The 12258-nt window shown below is 38.7% G+C and overlaps 1 protein-coding gene across 8 annotated transcripts in view; it reads right to left on the bottom strand.

Moving 5' to 3' along the window:
• CASK (calcium/calmodulin dependent serine protein kinase) overlaps nt 1–11844 on the bottom strand; it is a 184110-nt gene extending 172266 nt beyond the window's left edge. For 4 of the 8 annotated variants that reach the window (XM_010724674.3, XM_010724648.3, XM_010724660.3 and 1 more), the window contains exon 1: nt 11763–11844. The gene's annotated coding sequence lies outside the window, so the exon portion shown is untranslated. The remainder of the gene's footprint in view (nt 1–11762) is intronic. The other 4 variants (XM_010724637.3, XM_010724655.3, XM_010724667.3 and 1 more) reach the window with 2 other exon arrangements.
• Nucleotides 11845–12258: the final 414 nt, after the last annotated feature.

Raw genomic sequence — 12258 nt, 5'->3', positions numbered from 1 at the left:
ATTTATACAGAAGGTTATTTTTATAGAAAATCATAGAATCATAGAATCACAAGGTTGGAAACAACCTATAAGATCATCTAGTCCAACTGCCTTCTCATTACCACTGCTACCACAAGCTACTAAACCATATCTCACAGCTCCTCATCCAGACGCCTCTTAAACACTGGCGGGAATGGCAACTCCAGTAGCATTTAAGTAGTAGGCAATTTCCAGGCTTATACTTGTAAATACTTGTAAATATACTAGGACAGTGCTTTCAGAAACATGGTTTGACTTTTGGGTAGTCCTGCATGGAGCTGTAAGTTGGACTTCATGATACTTGTCCACCCCTCCAACTCAGGATACTCTATGATTCTCAGTGCTCTTTGTTAGCAATGTGCCATCAACACCAGCAGCTCTGCAGGCCAAATTCTACCTCCAGTCAACCTTGTACAATCCTACCCTTTCTCAAGGATATAATGTTATACAGCAAATAATTGGTTTTTACTCCACAACCATAAGCTGATTTCTATAAAACTCATTCAAGTCTAGATAGCAGATTTTTATAGTATTCACTCTGTGTATCACTGGAAAGGTGGAAAGATTCACACTTGCATTTCCTGGCTAACTTTAAATCTGCAAAACAGTATGTTTTGTTTAAACCAATAACATATATGCATTAGATGGAAACATTAACAAAAAACAAAATACAAAGAATCTCAGGAAAGCCTAACTTCTTCAGAAGAAAGCCAGAGATAACAGAATCTAGCTGAAAGATATCCACGTGACTCAGAATCATGTTAACACTGCATATGAAGCATTCACCTTTAGAAGGCCTAAAAATCAGTCTGTCGTGTCCTCAAGATTTAAAAAGCCTATCAGAAATTAAAAAGTTTCTATTCTCTGCAATATGAAAACAATACTTCCGTCAACTGGGAGCAAGTCACCAAAATCCACCCAGAAAACATATTTAAGCTAGGCCATACCATCAGATAAATATATTAATACTATTTACTGAGAAAAATCTGTGCAACCTTAGCATTGCATTATGGAGTTTGTATAAAAAATAAAATCACAGAATCACAGAATGACTTGGGTTGGAAGGCATAGTAACAATGATCCACCAATGAGCCACCCATCAGATCAGGATGTCCAGGGTCCCAAACAACCTGGACTTGAAATCCCCCAGGGATGGGGCACCAATAACTTCTTTACCAAGTAGTGAATTTATATGTATTCACAATACAATTGTAGTAAGACATGTATATGCAGTATCAGAGTATTCAAGTTAGTACAGAGTTATTAAATCTAGCTACAACTTTTTCACAGAATCACCAAAGTTGGAAAAGACCTTCAAGATCATCCAGTCCAACCATCCACCTATCACCAATAGTTCTCACTATACCATGTCCCTCAACACAAAATCCAAATGTTCCTTGAACACCTCCAGGATCAGTGACTCCACCACCTCCCTGGGCAGTCCATTCCAGTGCCTGACTCTTTCAGAAAAGTAGTATTTCCTAACGTCCAGCGTAAATCTCCCCTGGCGCAGCTTGAAGCCATTCCCTCTAGTCCTATCATCGGTTACACGAGAGAAGAAGCCAACCCCCAGCTCACTACAACCTTCCTTCAGGTAGTTATAGAGAGCAATAAGGTCTCCTCTGAACCTCCTGTTCTCCAGACTGAACAATCCCAGCTCCTTCAGACCCTCCTCATAAGGCCTGTGCTCCAGACCCCTCACCAGCTTTGTTGCCCTTCTTTGAACCCACTCCAGTATCTCAATGTCTTTCTTGAAGTGAGGGGCCCAAAACTGACACAGTACTGGAAGTGCGGCCTCACCAGAGCTGAGTACAGGGGGACAATCACTTTCCTGTTCCTGCTGGCAACACCGTTTCCGATACAAGTCAGGATGCCATTGGCCTTCTTGGCCACCCCGGCACAGTGCTGGCTCATGTTCAGCCGAGCATCAATCAATACCCCCAGGTCCATTTCCTCAACGCAGTCTTCCAGCCACTCCGCCCCAAGCCTGTGGTGCTGCCTGGGGTTGTTGTGGACAAAGTGCAGGACCCGGCATTTGGCCTTGTTGAACCTCATCCCATTGGCTACAGCTCAGTGATCCAGCCTGTCCAGATCCCTCCGTAGGGCCTCGCTACCTCCAGGCAGGTCGACACTTCCAGCCAACTTGCTGTCATCCACAAACTTACTGAGGGTGCACTCAGTGCCCTCATCCAGGCTGTCAATAAAGATACTGAAGAGGACAGGCTCCAGCACCGACCCTGGGAAACACCACTCATGACCAGTCTCCAGCTGGATTTAGCTCCATTCACTACCACTCTGGGCCCGACCATCCAGCCAGTTCCTTATCCAGCCAAGAGCATACCCGTCCAAGCCACAGGCTTCTGCAGGAGAATATTGTGGGAGACAGTGTCAATGTCAAAGGCCTTGCTGAAGTCTAGGTAGACTACATCAATAGCCTTTCTCTCATCTACCAGACAGGTCATTAGATCATAGAAGGAGTTCAGAGTTAGCTGTCAGAGTTTCAGCACACTCTCATCCCCCACCTTGGCTTTTCATTCAGTTGTTCCCTAACCTGCTTTACTCTGACTGAGCGAGTTAGCAAAGATATTGTATCTGAAACATTTAAATTAAAGTAGATCAGTTAAAACGAAATGAGCTGTGCCATAAGCACTGGGAACGAGGGGGAAGGAAAACTGAGAATGGAGATGTAGGAAGAGTAATTTTATCAGTTTAAACACAGTATTAAGAAATATATAACTGGAGAAAATATAACTGGAGATGGCTGAAAAACACCAAGTTACCACCCACAGCTATCATTCAGCTCAGTACAGTGTCTGAACTCAATGTTTTTGTTAATTATTTAGTTCAACATATAATCTCCATGTGTGGCTAAACTACATGTAAGTGAAGAAATGTTTATAAATATATTAAGTCAAAGAGTCAAAGAGACACGGCCAACCACTTTTCAGCAGTCTGCGGGGACAGGACAAAGAGAAACAGCCATAAATGTGAGCATAAGAAGTTCCGCACCAATATGTGAAGGAACTTCTTCACAGTGAGGTGACAGAGCACTGGAACAGGCTGCCCAGGGAGGTTGTGGATTCTCCTTCTGTGGAGATATTCAAGACCTGCCTGGACGCCTAGCTGTGCAGCCTGCTGAAGGGAGCCTGCTTTGCAGTAGGGTTGGACTTGATGACCTCTAGAGGTCCCTTTCAACCTCTACAATTCTCTGATTCTGTAATAAATTCACTTAAAAAGCATTCCACTTAACAGCAACAGAATACTGGATAAAGAACTCACAGCAGCAACCTTGCCAGTGTTTCATTCCCACTTGGGAACCAATCTACATGCCTTTCTGCCCACATCAACTCTGAAAAAATGGTCTCTCTCATGTTCAACTATTCCCATGCTAATCCTAACCGTGCCTTTCACGATTCTCATCTCACTTCTATTCCTCCTCCCCCAGACCTTTTCAGGTACCATCTGTTTCTTTTCCACAACCTTCAGCTCAGCTGGGATGTTCTTCCTTTCAACTTTTAGTACACCATCATTAACCCATAAAGTTATTTCCACTTGCTCCTTTCTTTGCCTCTCAACCTGTTTTCTCTGTCCTTGCAGGCTGGCAATCACAAATTGTCCTTATCTGGTTGACTATCCAATTTCATCCATCAACCACAATTCCATATTCCTTTCTTCCTATCAGCCTACTCATTCTCTTCCTCTTCTCCTCCTACCACGTTCAGTCCTGGCCGGAATCTTTCTCAGTAGCTTCCAATTCCAACTTCTGTTCTTCTCTTTCTCATCCTGCAGCAACTGCAAACACACTTGCTGCAACATGCTAAAATCTACTTGGCTAGGATTTCAGCAATTCCTGATTCCATCCTGCCAGAAACAAAAAGAAAAAAGTAAGCCTGAAAAGTTATGTATTTCTTTTAAACTAGAATTTAGGGTTTTTTTTTGTTTGTTTTTGGCTTTTTTTTGGATTTTTTTTTTAAACAAAATAGCTAAGTTTCCACAGTCTCTTACAGAATTTCTAAGATTTGAAGTACTTCTCTTACCAAATACACACAAAGAACAAAACAGTTATTAATTTAAATTTATTAAAAGAATTTAGAAATCTTACTTTTCCGATGTATTAACCTTATACATGCTGGTGGCAGCTCTCATACTTTCCCATAAAATGCTGTAAGATGTATAAGTAGTATTAGAAGCTCCAACTCTTACACTGCAGTTCTCTTCTGAGGAAAGAATATAACCTAAATTTCCCACTACTTGTAGCACTGTACCTTTGCATTGTTGGGTAAAGAAGTGAACAACAGTCTAAAACTGAGGATCTACAAGTAGAATTTGAATAAAATCCTTGGCCTGAATGTAACTAAATGTAGCCCTAAACCAATTCTGCTTAATGCACAGATGTACATTTTTCCTCAACAGTTGTATTCAAGCAGTGACTGGAACTAACCGATGATTTCAGGAAGTACATTGCATAACTAAAGGTAATTCTGTGGGTAAAAAATAAAATAAAATAAAATGGCATTTCAGAAATATTAATTTGGATATCCTCACCCCCGTCACCAAGCTGAACCTTATAAACTGCATATCTACTGTAATTGGGACAAAAGTTCTGTGATGGGCTCAACGTCATTAAACCACACATAACAATCCCTTCACTAAGTTACAAAATAAAAGTTCAAACTTTTAACTTGCTTTTAATGCAATATAACCTGTTTATAGCATAAGAGATGAAAGTTTCTCTCTCAAAAGAAGTCGACACTAAAGCTATTTTGGAGAAAACAATCATTTTCTTCATTTTAAGGCAGCAACGAAGAATACTGATCAAGATAAAATTCATCGGCACAATGAGAGTAGTAACTAATAACAAAAAAAAAAGAAAAAGGGAAGTTACATACCTTAATCAAACAACAGCATTAGAATATTTCATGCATGTTCTCTGAATATAGGTACCATTTTTGATATCAAGATATCAGGTGTCTGACAGTCTTTAATCTCTGTTGAGACTTTCAGAGAAGGTTGAGTGAAAAAAAAAGAAGTCCCAGAAATTGACTTAAATTCATAGAAAACTTAAAATCCTGTTGCATTTTGAATAAAAAAGGTTTGCAGATGTTGCAGTAAATCCATCTACCAGTCTCAAGTTTGAAAACAGACAGGCTCAGTCTTGACTTTGAGTTCTTGATGAGTGGTAAAAACCTTTTTCAGACATGGTAATGAATGACAAATCTGAAACTGCAAAGATGTAACTTCATTACAGCTGCAAAAATTCAAAAAAGTTGAAAGGCTACACTACGTGAACATTCACAGCTGGAGTAAGGTTGAATGCCGAAAGGCAGGATTTAATGGCAGGCAGCCTGTACAAAACGCTCCCAACATGCAAAAATTATGCTATGTACATGCTTTAAAAATAAACAAATGAACAAACACTTTTTCCCCTCAGACAGCTATCAGCTTACTGCAAAATACTCTTGGGTAAGCTTAGACCATATTTCAGAACTTAATGTACTGATAAGAACAAGGATCTTGCTGCAGCTCAGTAAAGTTTTCTTCAGTCACTTAGTCAAAGCATCCATTCTAAATCTAGTCTACCTTGTAAAAAAAAAGTCTAATTTACGGCTACGTGAATATGCAGTGGTATGCTCATAAGAAATGGGCAGAAAGATGGTCATATTATCATCTTCTTTTTCTCTCTTCATTCTCTTAAAAAGCAGCTGGTAGATCTAGAACTAGAACGCAAGGTAGCCCCTGCAAAAGAAACTAATGAAAATTTCATTTTCTTATTCTTAGCACAAATGCACACTACAAATTGAACAAAATCTCCTCTCTCTCTTACTTTTAAGTTATGTGCAATTGAAAGAAATAAAATAGTCCTCTGCGTATCTCAGATTTAGATCTTGCTGATTTTCTGCTCTCTGAAGACCGTGAATGGAGAATAAACACTACCTCCTCTCAGCCAAGGGCATTTCTACCCCCCCAGAATAAACAGTCTCCCCATTTATTATGGAAATCTTACTCAACACCAACTGCTACAGCCAAAACCAGCTCCTATTATGGCCAAAATCAAATCACATACTCCATGAAGAAAGCGCTCTAATATATGGAAGTAATTTTCTGTAGGTCAGGGATGTCATAGTTCAACCGTATGTCTAAGGTAGTTACATGTTCCTCCTACTTCTCTTATTTTTATTTTTAAATGGCTGACACACACTTCCAAAATTCTTTATTTCCATCTTGACTGCTCGTTGCCTGCTGTAGAAAAAAGGATTCCCTTCATTTGGCTAGAAAAACTCCACACTTACAGACTTGTCCTTGCCGCAAGAATCTGTCTGTAATAAAGCTTTAAAACATTGCTTCATTATGCAGAGTCTGAATGTGGCTTCAAGTAAAACCAAAGGAAGATTATGCCAAATTAAAACAAGTTTTTTAAAAATATGCATATCCAAACTTGCTAGCGAACTCCTACTTTTTTTTTTTTTTTTTTTTTTACCTTCCCCATCTCTTTCTTGATTTTTTTTTTTGATCACTCAGGGAAGACAATTGCCTGATTCTCATGAAATTCTGCACATGGGACACTTGAGGGGCAGATTAATTCATTTACTATATGACACTCCTCTATGACAAACCAGAATCCATACATCACACACATTCTGCACATCAATAAGGTAGCCTCACTGAAAAGGAGCCAACGCTGTGACTCCCTTCCCACATCAGTATATTCCAGCTCCAAAGCATGTCATATCACAACCACATATTCTACTGAGAAGTAGAAAATGAATCTCTGAGAGGTTGGGGAGAAAAAAAAAAGTTATCATCTGCTCTTTCCTTCTAAAAAAAGAAAAGCACAATTTTCTTTGTTATCAACTGTTTTTCTGGATTAAGCGTTTAAATGAAGATACATGTCTGTTCACACAGTGCTCCCTGATTTCCATCCAAGTTAAAATGAAGGTTTTAGGAATAATTGCACTGTACTTGCAAAACTGGCCAGAAGCCCTGAAGAATGTGGAAAACTTAAAAGAGGGAAGGGTGGGAAGGAAGGAGAGATGAAACTCCTTTTAATCCCAATTTTTAATTCTATTCTTTTTGGTCTAGTAAAGGTGCAAAACAATAAAATGATGACAAGAAGTGACAAATAAACCACAAGATAGAAGGAAGACATCTGAAGGAACACTGGCTGACAATTTCATTTTTAAAGTTCATTATATATAAATGTATGTCACTAAAACTATAAAGATCTGTAGAAATAATTACTTGCAATACTTTTCTGAAAAAGCTGAATCAATTTGATCTGCATCATTAATGAATTTTGAACATCTTCCACTATTTGCTGTGAACTTTCTTCATAAGGAAATAACGGCCATTTCACACAATGTAATATTTTCATACGCTCTATAAGCATTATAAACTATTTATGTGACTGACATGGACTGTAATTTAAATAAACTGCTTTTATGACAACTGCAAAGTTTTAATGCTAGCATGTTCTACTACTCTAGACTCTGTCACAGAATCATAACATCAAAGAAATGCTTGGGTTAGAAGGGACCCTTAGGATCATCTACTTCCAGGCCCTATGCCACAGGCAGGGTTACCAACTACTAAATGAGGTGCCAGATAACGTTGCCCAGGGCTCCATCCAGCCTGATGGCCTTGAGCACGTCAAGGGACGGAACATCTACCACTTCTCTGGTGCCACGCCAGCACCAGAGTGAAAATTTTCTCTTCATAGTCCTTGATCATTATGCTCCAGCCGTGCTACCTGTCCCACTACATTTCTGTAATAGCAATTAAATCAGAGTTTTCTAATTGCACCATAATTTCCTGTTCCTCCAGGAACACTGGCCAAATAACCTTTGTCAATGAGTGCTTCTAAGATCCTTTGTAAAAATCTGAGGTTTATCCCTGCTGCTTCATAAAGTGACAGCATTCCTCAAACATTCTCTGTTACTTAAAAATCCTTCCCTTCCCCCATCAAATCTAGTTTAAAGGTCTGGTGATCAGTCCAGCTAGCTTACTTCCCAGAAGATTCTTGCCCCTTCTGGTCAGTTGTATTCCATCTGTCATCAACACATCCAATCTCTCAAAAGCATGTCCAAGTTCATAATACCCAAAACCCTGACTGTGACAAGAAGTAAACTGGAAAAAAACATCTTAAACCCATTTTAACTGATGGAGGAGAACGTGCTACTCAATTTGAATGAGCAACTCATTCCCAACTTAATATTAGGAAGCAGAGCATTATTTCTTCAGTTCATTCTGAATGGCACTAAATTCATATTAAAAACAAAAACAAACAAACAAAAAAACACACAAAAACCACATCAGCCAACAGTCAAAAACACCACCATAAATACTGGCATGCCTACATTACTAATTACTAGCCTGCTAATACTAAGCCACACTCCTTTCTGACAAATTATACTTTAATGAGAAAAATAGGACCAGGGAGAACATAAAAAAACACCTGAAACAATTAAAAATATTTAAAAGTAAAAAGAAATAATCAATATATACCCATAAAGAAAATAAAAGGCTTTCAAATTATATCATATCTAACCATTTTCTCATTCCCATTGTATGCATTAAGTATGCCAGTTCTCTCCTGAGCAATAAACTGACCGTAACATTTTAGCTCATATCCATTAAAGCAGACAAGAACATAAACTTCTGCATGCTTTTTAGGGTCTTAACGCCGAAGAAGAAAAACACTTAATTAGCACTTGGCCAAATGCGAATTCTGACTTAGCACTTCTGAAGCGCTCCAAAGAATGCTGTTTAAAAGATTTTTGCACATCTTTAAAGAGCAGCCTACTTTGTTATAGTTTATAAACAACACATTTCCAAATAGCATTTAAGCTGATTTACTAACAGGGCAGTATCACAGTCCTTCAAATGAGCTTATTGTAAAGCTTTTCCTCTGAACACATACAACACCACAGAAAACATGCTACTTTTTCAGATTTTGGAGATACAACTTTCTTTCCCCTTGCAGGTTTGCATTTCTGGAAGCAAGAGGACCTTGAACGCAGACAGTAGGCATGCAAGTTTCCATTCCTGAGATCTCAAGAGTTAATTTGCAGAACAGCAGCAGCTTAGTAAAAGTAGCAGAAAGGAAAAACAAAAACTTTCTTTTTTTCATGTCCCCATATATCCCCAAATCCACAGCAATTAGATGAAGTTGAATAATGTGAAAAAGATTATTTTTTTCTATTGATATTCACAGTCTATAGGAAAGACTGAAGTAAGTTTGTACTTACTGTATACAACATGCTCATAAACTACATATTGGGCTACAGCTTGATACATTCTCACTAGATAAAGAGGAAGGGAAAACAACAGACAATAACCCACATATCTAAGTGCAGTTAAGCAAACTTATAAAAAGATGACTGCCATGAAAGCAGTCCATCAAACTCATTTTGCTTTGAAAACTGAAGTTCTTTCATTCACTTCCTGACACCTTTACTTTTTACAGAGGAAATGATTAACAGACAAATAGGCAGCTTTGGGGTTTTGTTTTTCTAGATTTTGCATTTAATAATTTGTTTTCAGCTAGCAGAGAATGATCACTTGAGGTAATTACCAACGAATTGCATTCAACTAACTTATTGCATGGAATAACAAGAGCAGATGACTGCTATTAACTGGCTGGATGAGAAAGGATGCTGCTGCTTGAACACACAGAAAGGAATCTATCAGTCTTTCAGGAAGGGTAGAAAGCAATAAAGATGTTAGACTAATCAGCATGAAAAGTTGTTGATAGGTTCTGGAATTCATACCTTGCTCATATTTACCCTCACTGGCCTAGCTACACCATGAACAGGCTGCAATGGGCAAACACTGAAGACAAGATAAAGGGAAGAAAGACATGACGAACAAACAATGATGACAGTAAAGGAAAAGAAGAGCAGCAATGAAGAATACACCATTACAGAGTATCTTCAGCTGTATAATTTCATCTTTTCAAGTGTCCTCTGGCTTTCTTAGCAGAAGGCTCACTTCCCCAGTGTGATTTAGCTACATGCTAAGGTAGTACTTCTATTACAGCATTCCAGTAAGTATTTGCAATTCTTTAAAATCTGTTCCAAATTGTCAGTGTTCCTTCCAACCACAAGGACCAGGGACATTTCTTTTTAGTCTTGAGGCAAGAAATTTAAAATTGAAGCTAAGTTTCCAGTTCAGTTTTGCAGCAAACTGCCGTTTCCATGGGAGCAACATTCTGATTGGCAGACATCCTACAGTCTGCTAGGAAGCCAGCAGGTCTGAAAAAAACTAAACAGGATCTCAGTGTCTCCCAGCACATACATTGAAATAACATAAAAGGATTGATGTGAAGAGATAGAAGGTAAAGTAGAGGGAAAACAAACAAGCCAACAAACTGAAAGAACCCTTAACAGCTAACAAGGAGTTTTGTAATAAAAAAATGAATTGCTGAACAAATGAAAACAGGCAGAGACACTGTTAAAACATTAAGGTATAATGACACTCAAATTGGAAGTAAAATTCTGTTTCACACAGTCTCTGTCTCCCAAATATTCTGAAGGCACTCAAAGGAGAAGAGGAAAGAAGAACAAATCAGGCTTTTAAAATAAAACTACATTTAAAAGCAGCACTAGATAGTATGTTCATGTCCGAAAGCAAAGTAAAGATACAGAAAATAAATTACAATTAAAAAGTTAAGGTATAGAACAGGATTAAGACTTACGAATTTTTAGCAGGCATCATTAGAGAAAAAGAGCTAAAATTTTGTTCAGTAACTACTACTGTATACAAAGAGAAGGCAAGGAAGAGCACAAGATATTTCTCTTAAGAGAAAGAAACTCCTTCAAATTTTCTAAAGGAAAAAAAAATAAAAATCTCTTCCAACAGTGGTCACTCATGAAAACTGGCTTAAGTTTCTTACTTTACAAGTACTGATCAAAATGTAGGAGTGAAGAGCAGTCAAGATGAATTTCCTCAAGAAACTAGAGATGGCAGCAAAGTCTCAAGCTACCAATGAGGGGAAGAGAAGAAGTTAAATGAAAAACAAAAGTTCTGAATAATTCTTACAGCCTTGTTTAAACAGTAAATATTTTAGGTTACTCTTTTTTTTTTTTTTCCTAGTGACAAAAAATTGGAAAATCCATTAGAAAGTACAGTTATACACTACAGTAAGGATTTCCTTCTCTCTCCTTAAACGAAACATCATAGAGCAGTTTTTAGCAAGTAATAGAAAAAGCATTTTTAAATAGCTTTGACAAAAATATTCACACTTAAGTCTACAACGCATCAATAATCCCAGAAGTCACCACTGATTTCTGAATGCTCCAGCCATGTAATGTATTTGAACCACAGTGCAGGGAGGTATAACTGTGTTTTTCCTTGGCTTTGCAACAGTAACAACTACTTACAGACTGGAAGTTCAGCATCAGGAAGAGAGTTCTGAACTCAAAGCTTTCTGCAAGATCTGAAGCTTCCGAAAATCATGTAAGCAATATAGGAAATTAAGATCTATTCTTAAAAAACAACAAATATGCAGGAAAAGAATCACAGAAGTTTCCTGATCTCACCTCTCTGCTGAACTCCACACATCTGAGTTTGCCATTTAATTCTAAGACATAAGGAGCCAAGCATATTAAAAAGCATATCAAAAACAGTTAGAAAATTACTTCGAAATTGAGAGGCACACATTTGAGTCAAAGAATTACAGAATCCTAGGGGTTGGACCCTCCTGCTCCACCCTTCTGCTAAAGCAGGTTCCCTACTAGGTTACCTACTAGGTTACACAGGAAAGAGTCCAGACAGGTTTTAAATATCCCCAGAGAAGGAGCCTCCACAAGGCAGCCTGTTCCAGTGCTCTGCCATCCGCACAGTAAACAGCTTCTTGCTCAAGTTCACGTGGAACTTCCTGCATTCCAGTCTGTGCCCATTGCCCTTTGCTCCATCACTGAACACCACTGAAGGGAGCCTGGCCCCAACAGCTTGCCTCCCACCCTTTAGGTACTTATAAGCACTTATAAGATTCCCTCTCAGCCTTCTCCAAGCAGAAAAATCCCAGCTCTCTCAGCCTTTCCTCATAAGGTTGCACTCTGCCCAAACCTCCAGCCTGGCCCACAGCTTTCTAACATCAGCAAACTTGCTGAGGGTGCACTCTATCCCTTCATTTCAAGTAATAGATGAAGATATTGAACAAGACCAGACCCAGTACCGATCCCCGGGGAACACTGCCAGCTATGGGCCTCCAACCAGACTGCACCACTGAAAAATCCTTCC

The sequence above is a fragment of the Meleagris gallopavo genome, chromosome 1 (assembly GCF_000146605.3).
Source record: "Meleagris gallopavo isolate NT-WF06-2002-E0010 breed Aviagen turkey brand Nicholas breeding stock chromosome 1, Turkey_5.1, whole genome shotgun sequence".
Lineage (NCBI taxonomy): Eukaryota > Metazoa > Chordata > Aves > Galliformes > Phasianidae > Meleagris > Meleagris gallopavo.
The sequence above is the reverse complement of the archived record's forward strand: the minus strand, read 5'-3'. Positions and strand labels throughout refer to the sequence as shown.